Source organism: Falco biarmicus, unplaced genomic scaffold (assembly GCF_023638135.1).
Source record: "Falco biarmicus isolate bFalBia1 unplaced genomic scaffold, bFalBia1.pri scaffold_36, whole genome shotgun sequence".
NCBI lineage: Eukaryota > Metazoa > Chordata > Aves > Falconiformes > Falconidae > Falco > Falco biarmicus.
The window spans coordinates 258,430-277,121 of NW_026611914.1; the positions used below are offsets into that span (position 1 = coordinate 258,430).

The window sequence follows — 18,692 nt, forward strand, 5'->3', positions numbered from 1 at the left end:
CAGCACTCCTCAAGTCCTCGATAATTAGTTCTCGTTAACTATCATCACAAAACGAAGTTGCTTATAAATAGGAGATTGGTAGCCTTCTATAAAGTTGTATGATGAGAGCCAAACCGAGGTCTTAGACAAAATCATTAAAAGGAAAAGAAAACAAAGGGCATATCATGTTGAGTAAGTTATCTGAACTTTTGCTTTCCATGCATAGTAACTTCAAGCAATGATCAAAACCAGTTCCCATTCTCCTTTAAAAAGCAAGAGAGAAAGTTTATGAGATAGTTTTCAGACAGATCTTGATGCCCTACCGTAGAAGTGGGATCTAGAAAAGTAGTATCTAGGGATCACTTGTTTCTACTTTAATTGAAGTCCATTTTCATTTTGGAGTAACAGAAGAGCTTTTTTTTTAAATACTATTATTTACTATCACTAATGACACAAAGCAATCACTCAATTCAGTAATAAAGGACCTGTGCAAAACATGCCAACAAAAAGCACCCCAAGCCTGCTCTCAAACCTAATTTATAAAACCAAAACCATCAGAATAGAGACCTCCAAGATAATAAACATCACAGGTGTGTTAGTATTTGTACATCACGCAACATGTTTCACAGTTGAAATGCTACTGTATAGAATACCTTTCTTTGGTTTTCCTGTTCTTGATGTCTGGCTAGGAGATTGTGGCATTCCTATATCGATTTAGGGAAAGCCATGTCAAGGATAGACCAAACAAGGACACCAGAATAAATGTGAATTCCCAGAAATGCAGAAAACCTAACCAGTACATTAACAAAGCTGTAGCAATGGGAGAATGTACTGTGACCATCAGCCTACTCTACAGTTACAAGAAGCAGAAGCCAAACCTATCACAACCTACAGAACTCTACTCTTAAGGGACAGTGTCAAACAGTGTAACTTCATTTACTTGCTCCATTGTAGAAAACATATATTCCAATATTTTGAAACACCGAAACAGATTCTTGGCAGTTTACTGTCCTGCCAACTTTGCATTTCTCTCAGCTTGACTAGTCCTTGCCCAGCACTGACTACCAATGCAATTCCTTCGTATTTGTAGAGTGTTTTATACATACAGCACACTTAAAATCCCTCCGTCTAAGCATCCCAAAAATCTGTAGGTGCCAACAAACTTTGGAGATATGCTAGCCAGTTGTGTCAGATGGTGCCTGATGCAGACACAGCCCCCTCCTACCTCAGTTTGAGGTAAAAGCCCTGCATATATTGATTTGACCATGCTGAACTGTTCACATAGAGAAGCTACGCCACCAGCCAGAACGCAGGCATGACAAGCAGTCAGAGTGAATACCCTGTTCCCCCAGGGCTATAGGGCAGGCCACAACTGGACCAGAACGGGTGCACTGACTGCTGTGAGTGTCATGCATGTGTGCTTGTGTGTGTACGCGTGTCTATGTTGTGGAACAGAAGCTTTAGAATACAAATCACCATCTGCCTGCTCTACCCATCCTACTTAGTAAGAATGGTGTGGTTCTGTTATTGCAGCTACCCAACACCAAACGTCTGTGTGACAAGGCCATAACATTTGCCTCAGAGCAACAGGGAGTCCTGCTTATATTGATGTTACCACAAATACATGGAATGGACGTGGCAAGAGGACTCCTATCAAAAACACACACGTAAGAGTGAAAAAAAGGACCTCAAGATTGTTTCTCATTCCTTCTCTATTTCTCAATTTTCTTAAAAGGTGATACAGCAGATATAAAGCACACTGAAGCACTCGTTTCTTTTCCAAGAGCTCTATGACGAAAAACCAATGGTTTCTGTAGGAACAATACACCAATACGCAGTGCAGCAGCTAAAAAAAGCTGCCACTGAAGACATACTAGAAATCTGAACCCTCGCTTTTAGAAAAAAATGCATAATTACTTTTTGCCAAAGAAATTTCAACTTCAAATCTGAAAAGTCTGTCATTCGATATGCTAGAGGTGGAAGCCATTCATTTGGAGGTTTTTGCAAGTCTGTCTGTAATCAACAAAAAGGTTCGTGTTCTGACAAAAAGTGTACACTCAAATAAGCATGAGCCAACTTCTTAAATATACCGACTTGCTCACTAGAGGCGAGTATTTTGAACAATGTTCAACAAGTGCAAAAGTAGCAAAAGGAGGAAGGACTACATTGAAGATCCCAGAAAAATAGGAATGAAGAGCAAGATTAAAACAAAGAATTCAAAGTGGGTATTCCTCCGTTGTCTCAAGATCAGTCTAGCTTCTCCTCTAACAGGGGCTTCAAAGCTTTTACTGCAGCCTGTCAAAGGGACTCATGATGCAGGACCTGTGCTTTGTGGGTGCAAGCAAGAGACCGCAGAATCAATGCCACCAAGTGTTCCCTGCATGCTACTAATCCCTCTCACTCAGCAGGCCGGGGTCATTTTCCAGGAGACTGAGCACAAGGAGAAAAAGATTCGTACTACTCAAGAAAAACAAGCCCTACTATGAACAGTTTGAGAACACAGCACACTTTCTCTTCCCAAGTCCTTAACCCACATAAATATGCTCTTCACACTTACTATGCCTCTTCAAGTGAGGATTTCCCATAACATTGTGGACTTATGCTAGTAGTATTACTGTCTTCAAGGAACCGAGCAAATCACTTGGTTCAAGAACCCCTCTTTCCCTGAGGGCATATCAATTTTGGAATCACACAACAGTATTATTCTTCAAGCCACATATTTTAAAATAACCCGGGCCTGTCAGTCATCACAATGTGGTACCACAGCAATTATCTATGTGCACAGGAGGCAGCCACAGAGTGCTGTTTGGGTAAAAGCAACATTTTGTTGATTAAACTACCTGTACCAAGCCCTTTCCAAAAATAAAATAAAATATAAAAACCTCCGCATCTTCCTTCAGTCTATCAAGAAACTTTACACATCGCTGACTAGATCAAAATAACTAGTCCTAAGTCAAAGGAACAAAGTTTGGCTCTAAATTAAATTCCCCCATCTGGGAAAAGTGAACTCGGAAAAATAGCCCATGTTTTGCTCATATTTCACGACATATTTAAAAAAGGAGTAATAAACTGTGTTTGAACACTGTCTGCTGCCCATTTGCCACAAAGTTCTGATGTAACACCCTTAAAAAAACCAGAAAGGATAGAACTTCCCACTGTAGGGCCTGAGATGTAAAGTACAAGAAGTTCGATCTATATTAAAAGATTAGTTTTCTAAGATTCCTCTAGGGCTATATGAGCTCATAAGCATAGACTGGATCTTAAAAATTAAGGAGTTGTTTGTTTGGTTTTTTTAATTTAAAATGAACTCACTGAAGGAGCTAATTTTTTGATAACAAGGCAATTCAATTTTTTTTCTGGATCACAAGTTAATATGGACTTTTTAACGTTTATTTCATAAAATTACTGGAAGTAGAAGTGTTATTTATTTTTACTGGAATCAAACTATGTCCATGAAGATACAGTACACACAGAAGTTGCATTATTGTTTCTAACCAAGTGACTTTTCCAAGACGATTTTTCCTAAGTATGTCTCTACAGCACCTACACAGAAACAACCGTAACTGATGCTGAGAAATAAGACAACTCACTAAAAGCAGCTTAGTGCAGGTGAAACTATTAATATTAAAACACCACTGCACAAACTCAGTGGAAATCAACAAGACATGTACAGTCCTGCTAACTCATCTGTTGCTTCCCAACCACAGGAAGATGAACAACTACTCAGGATGAACCTTTTGCAATTTGTTTTCACTATCTGAATGGCCATCTACAGGTACAAGTACACACCCCAAACCCAAAACCACTCACCTAGTTCCTTCCCTGTCCCCCTTCTCTCTCGGTATGAAAACCTAGACAGATGGGCAATCTGGCAGGCAGAACGCAACAACCCCGTACGTGGGCCCGTAGCACACAAACCGCAGCTGTCCTCACCCCTGACAAGAAGCACCTCCAACCAGCAACAAGTCAGCATATTCACAAAGCTTCTTGTGCTACTCCACCTGATGCCTCCCCTAAAGTCAACGGCGAACACAGCGAGCGCTGACAACACAAACCCCCTAAAGAAAAGGCCACAGTGATTTTCCTCGTGAGCTCCTGCGTGATTAAAGATCCTACCTCCTCTGTCCACAGCAGGTGCACCCAACGTCAAGCCAGCAGCTCTGGCCCGGTGAGGAATGCCAGGTACTGTGCCGCCTTGTGCACCACCTTCGTCTCTGTCTCCCCGGAATGCGTATGCCACCAGTTGTGTACAAAGACTATACAGGGAAAGAGAAGAAACGTATTCGGTAAAAACAACCACATACTTGCTTATACAGTTTAATAGAACAGTTAACAGCCACTTATCCACCCTACACGTATTCATAGCCGTAGGAATTCATATACTTGTATGCATTCACTGAGAGTAATACACACAGAACTTACTGCACGGCTACTACCTACTTCAATATTCACTACAGTCACGTTCACTCTAGAGGTGCATATCCACACCTATGAAGCTATTAGCTCCAGCTCGGCACAATATTTTCAGCCTAGCTGTTAAGCACACATAACCACCTTAGAGAAGGGATACGCACAGGTACAAAGCTATCCATAAGAGGGGTGAAACTGCTTAAGATTTTAACAAAAGGGATATGTTAGATCTCTGAAAGAAAAGGCTGGTAGTTCCTGCTCATTGTAGTGGAAGTCAGTAAGGACAATGGTGCTGGTCTGAGGAGAGGACTGACATGCATTTCAGTTTGCCACATTCTACCTCTGGGTAACTGTAGGATGCAGACATGTTTTAGAGTTTGTATTAGGCAGGTGCAAGTTTAGCATCAAAACTTGACATCTAACAGACAATTCGGGGCGGAAATTTTCTTCAACATCCAGATTAATAGTAGACACAGGGAACAATACGTATCAGAAGACGTCACCGAGCACTGTCTGTCCTGAAGCTTTCAACACACCATTAAACCTTGCTGCTATTACCAAAAACATTCAAAAGCCACACTGACAACTGACAACCTATTCTAACAATAAAGTCAAAAATTTACCTAGAATATCCATGAGTAACAGCATAATCCTCAGCTGTCCATCCGTTACTGTCTTTATGGAAAAGATCAGCACCATATCGAAGAAGAGCTTTTATTAAATTAAGCTGTCCACCAGATGCTGCAGTCATAAGTGGGGTTCTGAAACACCAAAAATATGTTATGAAGTAGATCATTTGACACAGACACTGTAATTATTTTTATTCCTGTTTGCTCTCAAAAACTACTTTCCTCATTACTGAATGAGCAAAAGAAAAAGCAGTTTTCATTAAATATTAAGAGCAACCATAAAATGCAAGAGGGAGTCAAAACAAGCAAACATTCAATCTTCAGACAAAGCTTCCACATAGACAACACTCACGTACAAACTACGCCACTATGCAGGAGATGTTTTTTCAAATTGAGGCAGTGCTGCTGAGCTAACAGCATGTTTCCTGCCAGAAGGGCCACCACAGACAATGCCTTCTTGTAATCCTCAACGAGGAAAGCACCCACTGAGGTATGACAACAGCCAAGCGCAGATGTGCTTTCACAAGTCACACAGAAATAGCTGCTATGTGGCTCCCCGGGTTTTTTCAGAGCTCACTCTCATGCCTCTGATTAATCCAACCTAAAGAATACTAAAGAGACCCATGCAGAGTTTTGACAAACCACTCACCTTTCACAGTGATCTCGAGCATGCACATCAGCTCCTCTCTGCAGAAGAAACTCTGCTATATCTTCATGACGTTCAGAGATAGCAAGAATAAGCGGAGTGTTTCCCTCCTGAAAGGACAGATAAATACATTTAAAAATAAAAGAAAAAAAACCCTACAAGAGAAATACTAGTACAACTTTTTGAAAGAACTTCTTCAACAAATACAAAAATTTACCTTATTCCGAGCATCAATATTGGCATTATGCTCAAGTAACAGCCCCGCTACGGTTGTATTAGGAGATCGGACAGCAAGGTGAAGGGCAGTGTTGCCGTCAGCATCCGCCAGATGGGGGTTGGCACCGTGCTCTAGCAGAATAGCTACACATTCTTCTTGCTGGCACTGTACAGCCTGGGAACAACACGCAAAAAAGGAAGAACTGCCAGCACTCTGTTACAATTGCCCCAGCTTCCCAATGCTGGAAAATAAGAGCACCTTCAAAGCTGAGCTAACATATGCCTATTCCACGCTGATTACAACATGCATGCTTCTACACAGAGCTGTGTAAAGAATCCTTCCAGCCACCTCTCATTTAATGCACAGTTGACAAGCCCCACTTGAAAGAGCATAACATATTCCACATACCTTCATCAGTGGTGATCTGTTGTCACTGTCAGTAAGATTTAGTTTACACTTGTTTTCTATGAGATATGTAACAACATTCACATGGCCATTCGCAGAAGCGAGATGCAGAGGTGTCCTAAAAGTAAAACATATTAAATTAGCACAAACAGACAACTAGAGAAATAATTTCAGGCTGTGGTAAATTGTTATGACCACAAGTTTCACTTTGCACAAAGCAAGCTTAAGAAAAGATTTCTCATTCTGTTACCAGTAACAGCAGTTGCGCACCAAACACCCGAGACTGGCCAGCAAAACCCCTCCGCAGCATCTGCTTAGTAAGCTGCCATTTCCTTCACTCTAGAACTTAATCTGCACAGATTCCTGTGCCCAGGTGGTGGTCACTGCCTCCAGCAGGACTACACCTGTGGCACAGCAAAAAAGACCAAAGCTTGGGAATCTGAGAACTATGGCAAGCAACCCTCTAAGTTCTAGGATTATTCACGTGCCAGAAGTGTCTCAGAGATGTAGATGGGCTTTATATAAAGAGTATTAGCGTTTCCCTGCACTTCGAGGATTTCTGCTTTTTCTCTAGCTTGCTTACTACTGCAACAAAACCAAGTACTCACTTGCACCAAGGTGCCCCCCATTACATGCAGCAAACCAGACAGCAGAACACTGTAAGCCTGAGTACAGGAAAGTAATACCCGACCCTTCAGATACGTGTAACTACGATAGTCATAATAAGCCCACTACAGAGGAAGTCCTCTCCAGGGAGGGAATACTGTGTTTCCATAATACATGACCAGCATAAGAAAATGAAACTCTTTTCTTCAAGTTAAAGCCTTGCCAGAGGAAAAAAAAACAAACAAAAAACCCCTCCTTCAAACCACAGAACATCTTAGGTCCGATGTCAATTAACCAGCCTACTTATACTGAAAGAAATTGCCCAGAAAGTCCTTGCATGTGTTTCCCCCTAAATCAGAGGCACAAATCAGCACAAGCTTCACTCTGTGCAAAAGCAAAGCACCTGCTGCTCTGCAGGACACCTGTCCCAACAGAGCAGAAGACAAGCTAGAAAACAGCTGGGACCTTCCTCCCTTGAAGGCGATGCAGTAACAATCCCACAGTTCCTCAAGAACTGAGGGGAACACCAGCACTGGTTCTGAACCACATCGCTGCAGGCAGGTCCTTCTCTGTATTTAGGAAAGCTCAACTAGCCTTGCAATTGTTTGGGTACCTTGCTGAGACAGGAGCACAACAGCTCCCTGGCTAAGGGGGAATGGAAAGGGAGAGGTACACAAATGCAGTGGCAGGTGATGCAGAAACACAGTAATCTGTAACACAGATACTTGCTACAGGGCAGCTGACATCCTCCTCCACTGCAACAAAGATGAGGATGAGAGAAATACAGAAAACTTCAAAGAATTTGGAATGTCTTGCTACAGACAGGGAACAGACTGGAGCACTGACAGAGGAGTAGCTCAAGAGCAACTACCACCACTTTTTGAGAAATTCCCATGGAAACATGCGGGATTCTTCATCTCTGAAGAAACGACTGACTGAGATTATCTGAAAGCTAACCAGAACTGGCTATGAAGGAGTCCACAATCATCTGAAAGCTGCTACTACCAACCACTAGGAAGCATGACAGACGTCAAGTAGTCACTATCAGTTCTGCAAACAGAAAAGCCTTCAGAAAACTTGGACTTGTTGCTGTCCTCCTCAACCAAGCCTCTCAGTCTGTCAACAGGAGACGGCTCTGCTTGGAGCGAGGCCTGCTGTGCTCCACAGAAGATCCGCTTCAGGGAACAGGCTGGCAGAGAACACCAGTGCTCAGGGTTGCCTGTCCCTGCAAGAGGCCTCCAGTAACACCGAAGTTCTTCTGCCACCCAGCCCTGGGGACACTGCCCAGATTCTGTTCCTGCTCCTGCTGCTGCTACGCTGATCACCTACAGAGTAGAAGAGAACTGCTGATGCCTGAGCAGCCACGAAACAACCCCACTGGGAAACAGCAGGCTGGCAGTACACACTTTGAATGGCCCTTGAGCCGACAACCCAGCAGCTACAAGCCAAGCAATGAAAGCGCTGGAGTTCAGTCTGACAGGCAGCTGACAGGGTCAATCTCCCTTAGCGATGGGCTCTGACCCAGGATCCATGACTAGCTGGCATTGTGCCTGCAGTGCTTCCAACTACAGAGTTGTGCCCGTCTCTGTCAGTGAGGCTGAAGGTTTTGCTAGACCACCTCTGAAAGCTGCCTGCTCCTAAATGATGCTGTATCAAGCGTACTTTCGGGAGGTCTTATGGGCTACAGGACCCACTTTATGGAAGGAACCTGTTGGTGTGATCCTTGCCATGCTCCTGGTGCAGGATTTTGCTTTTGGAAATCCTGAGCAGCAAACCTGAGATATTCATACAACCAATGCACACATTGTTGCCGTTACTTTGCATTATTTCCTATTCTTCACCTCTATTTCCAATGATACCAAGTCTTCCAACATGAAGCCCTGAAATGCAACTGCATCTGGTGGTCACTCACAACACACATCACACCCACAAGCACCAAGAGGGCACAGGTGGCCTTGCAACCCTCATGGCTGGTACAGAGGGCAGTGGCTGCAGCAAGTAGGCAGGCTCTGGCCACCAAATTGCTCTCAGCCTCACTTTTCAGCACTGGGCATTATCACGGCAAAACCACCACCGTGCTCATCATAGTATGCTGCCTTTTCTTTCTTCCCTCCCTCTCCCCCCCCCGCCCCCGGCTTGGTTTTTTACAGTTTGTGACTTTATTTGTCCTGTTATAACACTGATAATTGCCTGGCACACAGAAGGAAACCCTTCAGAGGAAAAGAAGCTTTCTAGACAAGATGAACTTGAAACGCAAAAACTAGCGAAATTTCGTACCAGGGTCTGCTAAGAGCTGGTGACTGACTGCTGACTGAATCAGGAAGCAGTAAGAAGAAAAAGAGAGAAACTTTCCGAACTATTTCCATAAATGCCATCGGGCACCTTGACTCTGGCAGCTGAATTATGCACAAAAGTGCACTCAAGCCACCTTAAATGGCATCCCCCACCTGCAGCTGCATAAACAAATACTGGCTGGCAACACTCAGGCACACAGCCCACATGCTGACTGGCTGCACTCTTCATCGCCTTCCTACAAATCTAGACAGTTTCAGGTGTTTTCAGGGCAATAAGCTAGCTGGCTGGCAAAAGTCCAGTCTTCAGAAAAAGACAGCCCAGGATGCTGAAGTACTCCGATTAAACCAGCATCTCCTCTGAATGTCATGGATGTTTTGACTCAGAGTCTTTTCAGAAAAGGCATTAACAGCTCGACACATCCAAGACCCAAAAACTTCAGCTGATTCCCTTATGCTTACGGTGGATCATGAGGAGCTATGCTGCAGCCCAGGGCTTCTCCCTAAAATATAACTGCCAAGTACTTGCTGTGCTTGACTCAAAAGCACACATCACACCACCTGCCAGAAGCAGCAGCTCCCTCTGCATGGCACTGCCCAGATTTTCCAATCCAAGGCACTAATTAGCTGTACCAAGGCCACAGAGCAAACAGCAAAGTAACTGCCACCTAAAATCAGACTGATGTTGCTTTGGCTGCAACATCACAGTCACAAAAGGCACATCAGGCAACCGTCCACACAGCACCAATACACAGCACATTTACCCTTTCCTAAACGCAGTGCTTACCCTCTTTTACTCCAGCTGAGGCAGTGCAGCTTGCTCAGCTCAGCTACTAACCCCGCACGCCGAGGCCTCGGAGGTGCATGCACTCTGCCTTCCAAGCGAGCCTGGAGAATGGCCCTGAGGCTCCTTCTGCAACCCCCCCGGCCAGGCTGCTGCCGGCCCCCTGCCGCTCCTGCGCCCCCAGGCAAGGCAGCACCCCCGGGAACGAGGGCACGGAGGGGGCCGGGGCAAGACGGGGGATGCTCGGCCGACTCCAAGGGCTCCTGGCAGCACAGGCCTGGCTCCCCGCCCAGGCTGAGGCTCCCCGCGGCGATGCTGCCGTTCGCTCCCAGCGCCCTTGAGCTGCCGGCGGCTGCAGCTGCACCTGCGGGTCCCGGCGCTGCCCGCAACCCCCCCGCACCCCGCCCCAGCACCGCCCGGCGCTGCTGCCCCCCGCCGCTTACCGCTCCGCCGTGTCCCGCTCGTCGATGCCGCATTTCTTCAGTCTCTGCCGCACCTGACCCAGGTCGCCACGGGCGGCCGCACGGTGCAGCCTGCCCAGCTCCTTCAGCCGGAGCTCGTAGGCACCGGTGGGGAAGGGCTTGGCGGCGCTGCCGGACGCTGCCGGCTGCCCCTTCTTCCTCCAGAACCCGAAAAACCTCTTCATCCCGCGGCAGGGGCGCGGGCACGGTCCCGCCTCAGGGAAGGGACGGCGGGAGGCAGCCGGTGGGCCGGGGCAGGGACGGGGGATCGGGGGGGGGGGCCCCGGGGCAGGGACGGGGGATCGGGGGGGGGGGCCCCGGGGCAGGGACGGGGGATCGGGGGGGGGGGCCCGGGGCAGGGACGGGGGATCGGGGGGGGCCCCCGGGGCAGGGGGATCGGGGGATTCGGGGGGGGGGGGCCCGGGGCAGGGACGGGGGATCGGGGGGGGCCCCCGGGGCAGGGACGGGGGATCGGGGGGGGGGGCCCCGGGGCAGGGACGGGGGATCGGGGGGGGGGCCCCGGGGCAGGGACGGGGGATCGGGGGGGGGGGGCCCCGGGGCAGGGACGGGGGATCGGGGGGGACCCCGGGGCAGGGGGATCGGGGGGTCGGGGCCCCGGGCAGCGGCCCGGTACGGCTGTCTACGGAGCGAACCACCAGAGGGCGGGAAGCCGAGCGCACAGGCTGCTCCTCAGCGCGGCAGCGGCGGACAGCGCCTCCCTCAGCGGCGAGCGCGGCGGTTAACCGGCCGGCGGGCTCTGCTGGCGGGGGCGGGGTCTGCTCCGGCGCGTGTCCAGCGCGAGTGACGTCACTTCCTGCCCCGCGGTGCCCGGCGGCTCCTGCGCGGTGCCCGGCCGCGGCGCTGCCGAGCGGGGCCGGGGGCAGCGAGAGGCGCGGCGGGTGGCGGCGGCGCTGCGCCCCCCGCAGAGCACTCGGGCCGCTGCCGGGAAGCCCGGGGGGTGCCGGCGTACCGGGCAGCAGCAGCTCCCCGCTGGCCCCGGCGGGGCCCGCGCTGCGAGCACGCTGGGGGGCTCGGGCGAGTCGGTTTTAAAAGCAAATGGCTCCAACTGGGAAAGCGCTTGTCGTTCAGGGCAAGGGCATCTCGTCAGGGAGTTACGGCCAAAACAGCTCTGCGAGCAATTTGCCTCCTAGCTTGTTGAGCAGTCCTGCTTGTGTGCCATCGTTAGCCCTGGGCAAATGGATGCCAAAGGAACAAACAGCAAGGGTTAATATAGCGGGAGGGGGGCTGGGGGGGGCTGTAGGCACCATCTAGTTACCTGCCTTGCCATGACAGGGTCAGAAAGTTACTTTCCAGTAAATGTGGCCGAGCTGGCACTGCCACAAAAGAACACAAACGCGCACTGAGGGTATGGAAACGTGGTCCAGAAATCAAAAGACAGGTCACGCCTTTGGTGTAGATAAGTTGGGAACCATCCTCCTATTCTACTGCTGCGGTGATGCCGCTAGGTAGTTCAGCGTGGTGAAACCTTATTATAAGTACCATAAGGTTTTGGGGTGATGTCACAGTCCAGTATACCCTAGATGGTTTGACTCATGGAACACCTTGGCAGCACACTTCTTCCTCTTAGAAACTGTCTCTTGCCAATGAGTTTGTGAAAAACGGAGAGATGGGAAAGAAATCCTCAATCAGAGAGAGGGACACACTTCACTGTGATTAGCAGTGAAAATATTGATGACAACAGGACAGGAATCTGGTACCACTTTTTAGGGAGAAGACTCAGCCCTTTGAAATACCTTCTTTTTCTTCATCGCCAATAATGGTACAGCTCCTAAAACCTTCATTTTGCTTTCTGGAATGAGCCTTCACAGCTTTATCAAGCCTGTTCGCTCTGGCAGTGTTCTCGCCGACCAAAGTGGCTGATGTACAGTCACTTTCCTTAGCTGATCCTCAGTGTATTAGCAGCGTTCTGTTATTGTAGACGTGATCCCTAGAAGGAAAAGCTATAATAAATAATAATTTTAAAAAGACAGAAAAAAGACTTTTGTTGAAAACACAGCCAAGTAAATTCAGGTTGCAAAACCTGAATTCTATGAGTTTTGGGAAATGGCTATGAGCAGCAGCCATTTCAAGAGCACCTCTGTAATCAGTCTGACCATTTAATGGGGGAATGGAGAGCAAAATGCATTTTTTAATTGGGTGTATTTGTTTTCTTCCAAACATTAGAAGAAAGGCAGGAATTTATTTACAAGGTGGCAATACAGAGTAAACACAATCCATCTCTGTGCTCTTTCCAGGAGGAAGTATTTCTTCTCTAGTCCTTTTTCAAGTGCACGCATGCTCAGCCACAAAAACTTGGGTTTTTTACAGGTCATTCCCCAGCCAAGACCAGGAGACCCTACAGTTCCTGTGCAATGTCAAATGTTTCAGAATGGTATTAAACCCCCCCGTGATTACCCAGTTTTAGTTGGTAGGGACTTTGGTAGCTGCCTGGGCTGAAATTCAGTTTCAGGCTTGGAAGATAAGGGAGTGCTGATGGGTCCTGTGGATATAGTGTTAAGGGCACAACAGGAACTGTTTGTTTATTATTAGACAGAAAGGATGCAAAATTAAAAACCAGAATCTATCACCCAGAGCAACCTCAGAAGCACTTCTGGGAACTCTACTTCTGGGCCTCCATGACAAGGGAAAGACGGACTGAGTCAGCTACTAGTAAGCAACAAGTTACAGGGTTTCTTCCGCACCACCTCACACTGCATTGTGCCCTGGGAAGCAAAGACACCATTCCGAAAAGCAAACCCCCACCTGCCTCCTGCTCAACTCGTGCCCGAGACAGCCTTCAGGGGGTGACCTTGGGCAAGGCCAACTGCACAGAGCTGTTCCGAGTGATGGTGGCGTTACTCCCCTCTCTTCCAAGAGGGAATGCATCCGTCGGAGCCCGACGATGCTGCCACGGCCTCAAGCTGCAGCCAGGCCTGTGCTGTGCCTTCACTGCTCTCAGCCCTGACCCTCACCCATGGACGTGACGGCCCAGTAGGACTGCAGACCTGCCCATCCCTATGGACCGGCCTGGTGATCTGCACTCTTGGCGCACTCTGCTTACTGTCCCCAGAACTCTTCTGCTCTTCTTGGTGAGGGCCTGTGGGGCTGATCCCTGGCCTGTGTGGTCACAGACCCTGCCAGCCTTGCTGTGGCTCTTGCTTTGCCCTTCCTCTGCAGGACAGCCTACCCCTGATGTGCCCTCGCAGATACTGCTGTGTACGTAACACTTCCATCTTTACCCCTAAGAGCTACATCAGTATTACAGTCGCCTACTACTGTGACCATAGAACGAACATCAAAAAACAGCCAAATAATTTCAGAAATACAGCCAAGAAAAAAAGTCAACAATATGAAAAGAAGTATAAAGAAAGAACAAAGGTTTCACAAGAAAAAACACCACAATAACCCAAACAAAGCAAAGCTCACCTTTGTTCTTAATCTGCCAATTTCATTGACCACTTCAGAATACCTGTTCTTCACTTCTCCCTGCAAATTAAGCTGGGACAGTCCCCCTCTCTCCTCATACACCCTTAGTTCCTTCGTAGCTCTGCTCAGCAGCCTCTTCAACCTGCACAGCAAACTAGTCATGAAAACAATGAAGCAAAGGAACAAAACTGGACTTTTTCACATACTCTCATGTAAACAGCACAGACACAGCTTGCTTCATCTTTAACGTGCTTGACACACTAGGAATTACCAGGAAAAACCAGTATTCCTGTGCCACATACACTTGGAGAGTCCAGATTTCACCTGAAAAGAGGAATGAAAGACTCCCTTTTTCCCAGGAGAACTGCAGGGCAACCTGCACCTGCAGTTGTTTTGGCAGCTAGTGAAAACTAGGGGCTGGTGTACAGAAGTACCTTGCAAGAACTAACACGAGGCCGGCATCTGCTCACAGTTAGGTACACCTATTTTTACACTAAAGTTTAATAAAACATGACTTCTACGCAGGGATACCTCTTCACCACGCTAAAAAGCCGTCCCTCTTACAGTCTTTCTGCAGATCGAGGTTTCTTTTCATTTCTTGGGCCAGACGTAGTTCAGCTGGGCGTTTCAACTCTACCAGCTTCTTCACTTCCTTTCTTTCACTCTCGCACTTTCAAAAGAGAAAAGAAAGATTTATCACACACACAGAGCACAGGAAAAATACCTACGTACAGTCTGTGCATCTAGCGCTCTCCACAGAGAAGCTGCCGGACGTCTCTATCCGTTAGCCACGTTCCACAGAATGCCATGGGACGGAATTCCTGAGGATATTCCATCCCTTCAGGTTTCACATCAAACAGACCAATACGTAACTACAGAAACAGATGCCCTCGCTGAAGCAAAGGCCATCCTCTTCTAGACATAACAGGTGGAAAAGATGCTGGAGAACACTTTTGGCAGTGCCTCTGCTCATAGTAGGGATTACGTAGGTATGCACTTCATGGGAGAACATGGATCCATCCAAAGCTTTCATGGGATCTTCCAGCAACCAGCAGGCAGGGGCTTGTGGAGGAATCTGATCTTTTGGAGTTCTTCAACATTTTATTCCCCTCGGCCATTACCTCCACCTCTTCTGTGTGGCCATTTACTTAGCCACATGCTGGTTTTCCTCCTCTTGGTGTTTTCTCAGCCACACCAGAGGAGAGCTGGCAGCTGTTTTCACTTTGTACTTCCATTTTCCCTCTACAGAAAAGGAGAAAAGGGGAAGGCTGTCCCTTGGCAACTGGCAGGCGCTGCTTGTTTCCCAAGCACTCGTTCATTTACCCAGCATTCCTTCAGTATGTTTTTCTGCAAGGCTTTCAAGCTCCCGCTACGCTGAAAACATACAGCAGCTCCTCCACACACGCACTGGAAACATCAAGCATTTTAAACCTGCCCAGAAACCAAGGGGTCAGAAGATGACCACACAAAATCCAAGGAAGAACTGGGAACTGTGGCCTTGCTCGATGTGCTCAACTGATAGCAAACCACACTGGGAACTCTTCCCAACAGAGCCACTCCAGAACTTACACAAGGATACCCATCTAGCTTTTATTTGCTTCCTCCATGACCCCCAGACGATAAGGTACTCGCAGCCTGAATGGCAGGGGTAACAGAAAACAATGATATGTAAGAACCTGACCAGAAGGTGCATGTGGTTCTCCTGGGTATTGGCTCGGTGCCTGGAGAATTTTCTGGGCTCACCTGTTGCAAGAGTTCAGCCTTCTCCTCGTCCAGCTGAGCAACGCGCTCTTCAAGGTGGGATCTTGACTTCAAGTGCTCCTCCCACGTGCTGTGCAAGTCCTTGGATGTCAGAGCCAGCATGTTCTGCTTCTGCGTCTGTGAAAGCAACAGTGGCAGAAGAAAAAGTAAGGTGGCCGGAAAAGACAAGAGCGCAGGAGAATGCAGTAACTTACACAGAAACAGGCCTAAGCTCTCCTCCACCCATCCAAGACCTATGGCCAAGGTTGGTGTGGAGTGTAAAACACACCTTAGGAACCATAACCAAGAACAGCAGCTGGAGCTGGTGGGAAGAAGGAATACTCTAGAAGCGACAGGATGAGGTTACAACTTTGGGGGATAAGATGACATGCACACACACACAGAATCACCCTACAGCTTTCCTGCAAAGCTCCTCTGGTTCCCTCTATACTTCAGTTTTCGTAAGAACACTGCAAAAGGTGGTGCAAAAGGACAACATTCGCTCCTGCTTTCAACAGCTACGCTCAGATTTATTCATATAGTTACAGACATTAACTACCTTAGTTTTCACCTTTTTTTCCAACTCCTTTTGCAAGCGCAGCTTGTCTCTCTCCAGGTCACTGTGGTAGCGCGTAGTAACTTCAAGTGAAGCTTCTGGCATAGATTGCTTTTTAAGTGCAGCAGCAAGCTCCTGCTGCAGTTGTCCAAACATGCCCTAACGAAACAGTTAAATTAGCATGAAGAAAGTTCTAAGAACATGAAATACGCCTTTAACTTATTTTGTTATACGGTTAGACCTGTCTAGATTGAACCCAAAAGTATGAAATTTTGCCTGCCACCAGCAGGCATCTGCACAGATGATGACCTCTCGTCATCTTTCTCAGCTGAGCACCTTTGACTATCAGCAGCTGTTCATGAGGATTCCTGTTTCCTAACACATAAAAAAGGCTCAGGTATTGTTCTTCCTTGAACAATACACAGGAACACACTGCAATCGGGTATTTTTTTCTAACAAAACCCAAAGAAATCTGTTGTGATCTAAGAGCCACAGTTTGACTGCAAATATTACTCCGGTGACTGAAGGCAGGACTTTGTGTTAGATTGTTCTTTCTTCTGTTTCTTCACTATACAAATACAATTAAATGAATACAAATATCTGAAAGCTCCTTTGAGATACACTTTAAGGGTATGTTGAATCACATCCTCTTGTAGTCTTCTTACTCAGCTCGTTTTAGAAATACTGATAGATTAGGTTTACAAAAATCTGGATAGCTCATTATATATATATAGCTATATACATATAACACACACACACTCTCTCACATGATCTTCAAAAGGAACCCATTATTTTGGTAGTAAGAATACAAAGCAAGTCACAGTTTACAATGATTGACAGTACTGCTGGAGTGTGGCTACACATCATAGAAGAGAAAGCTTAAGGTCACCGTCTGACATGAACTTTGAGGAACAGGCAGGCCCCTCAGAACCCTCAAAACACATACAGAAATCAACAGCTGGACATTACTAATACTCTTCAATCTTGACAGCAGCTTACAGAGAACCTCTTTTTTCCCCTCTATAGAAGCTTCATATAAATCTATCCCCAACCACTTCACTTCTCTGTATCTTCATTTCTCAGCCCTCGTGTATTGGATGGTTCCTCCTTTTATACCACTCTCATTCATGTCATCTGTGCAATACTTACATCAAAACCATCAAATACTTTAGACTATTCTATAGGGCATAACATGGACTAAGGAAAATAGATGGAAAAAAGTTCTAGAGAAGAATCACCTTTCTTGATCAAAGCTTAGACTTGGATACCTTTTTTCTGTTCTCTGCTTAGATCTGAGGACTAATATCCCTGTTGCCAAAACTTTCCGCAATTCCGAGGGAAACATAACAAACCAGAACAAATGAGTATTCTTTGGTCCCATGCATGTAACTTACACCGGATACATTGGAGGAACAAACTAATTTCAAGAACGGACAAACTTTAAATTGTTCTTTCTACGCATATACTTTACCTGTCTTTCTACTACGTCAGTCTCGTATTTAAAGACTTGTTCCCTTAAATCAGTACGCTTGGCATTTAAATCCTTGTTTCGCTCTTCTGTTAGATAAACTTGCTTTTCTGTATCAGCTCTAAGTTTGTTGAAAATGTCATTAAAACGCTCCTGCCCATAATCCACTATTTTTTCTTTCATGATCCTCTTGTTCTGCATCTCTTCCCATTGCTGATGGAGTAAGAAGGTTTTCACTCTGGAGCTGGGCCAATCGCTCCTGCAGGGACTCCTGTTTTATTACAAGTTTGCTTACTGGATCTTTCTCAAGTTGTCGAGCATGATCGCATTCCTTTGCCCGACACTGGCCTTGACTTAATTCTTTTTTGTCATTTCTAAAAGCAAAGCTTTTTCTCTGAGCATTTGCTTCAACTGGTGAAGCTCATTTTCTAGCCTATTAGCTTTGCTTTTAGCTTTACACAGCTGCAGAGACAAGCTCTTGTTGGTTTCTTGCACGTCAGAGAGGTCACGATGGAGCTCGACTTGCAAGCAAAGGCATTCATCACGTTCTCTGGGAAATCTTCGTTCAGCATTGCTTTCTGATGACAAATGAAGTTCAAGTTCTTGAACTGCAGCGTTCAGGGAGGAACGCAATGATTCAATTTCTGTCTCTAGTCTGTCTTTGCTTTTGTTTGTCTGCTCAAGTTTGGAAGTCAGCACTGCAGATTCTCTCTTTACTAAGTCCAGCTCCGCGTTGAACTGAAAAAACATTTGTCTTAATGCTTCCTTGTGCAGTTTAAGTTCCTTTTTGAGAGCTTCATTTTTTTCTTTCAAGGTCTCATTTTCCTTGAAATATTTTCCTTGTTCCTCCTGGTGCCTAAGTCTTACTTGAGTGAGTTCTAGCCTTAGCATAGCAATCTCATCTTGTAGTAACTGATTCTTGTACAACAGATCCTGTTCTCTATCAGTGCTGGATTCCTGAATGACAGGGAAAATGAATAAAGAGCCAATTGGGAAATGAATCTACAAAAAACCTGCAGCAATAAACTGCATTTTAACATTTCTAGTACCGAAGCATGACTTCGAAGATGAAGT

General features: G+C 46.7%; 1 pseudogene; it reads right to left on the minus strand.

The window, feature by feature from the left end:
- Window positions 1-10,647, minus strand: part of LOC130143508 (ankyrin repeat domain-containing protein 26-like) — a 58,084-nt pseudogene extending 47,437 nt beyond the window's left edge.
- Between the last annotated feature and the right edge of the window lie 8,045 nt (window positions 10,648-18,692).